Genomic DNA, 403 nt, shown 5'->3' with positions numbered 1-403 from the left:
GGGTTGGCCGAGCCCCGCCGCCGCGTCGCCGGACACCACGTGCGACAGGAAGCGACCCCGGCAGTCGGTGCTGAACGGGACGATCACACCATACTCGCTGAGTTTGCCGGACAGGAGGAGCTCTGCGGAGACAGCACCGAGGGAAAGGGCCGTGGGCACGGAGCATCCCGCTCAGGCGCCGGGATCGCGGTGGCCAACCCAGCCGGGGGAGCCTTTGGCGAACACCGCCGGAGCTCGATAAACCCGACAGCTGCTTTTCCGTCCCGACCCAGCTCTGCTTTGTAGTTTTAAGCGGGTGCGTCCAACGTAGCAGAAGGAACTCGGGCTGACGTCCCCTCGCACGCCAAGCACGCCAACTATTTCTCGCCCAGCCTCCATCTCCCCCAGTTCCCATTGAAACCTA

This window comes from Corvus brachyrhynchos, unplaced genomic scaffold, assembly GCF_000691975.1.
Source record: "Corvus brachyrhynchos isolate BGI_N302 unplaced genomic scaffold, ASM69197v1 scaffold66, whole genome shotgun sequence".
NCBI classification, from domain to species: domain Eukaryota; kingdom Metazoa; phylum Chordata; class Aves; order Passeriformes; family Corvidae; genus Corvus; species Corvus brachyrhynchos.
Note: the sequence above shows the minus strand (reverse complement) of the source record.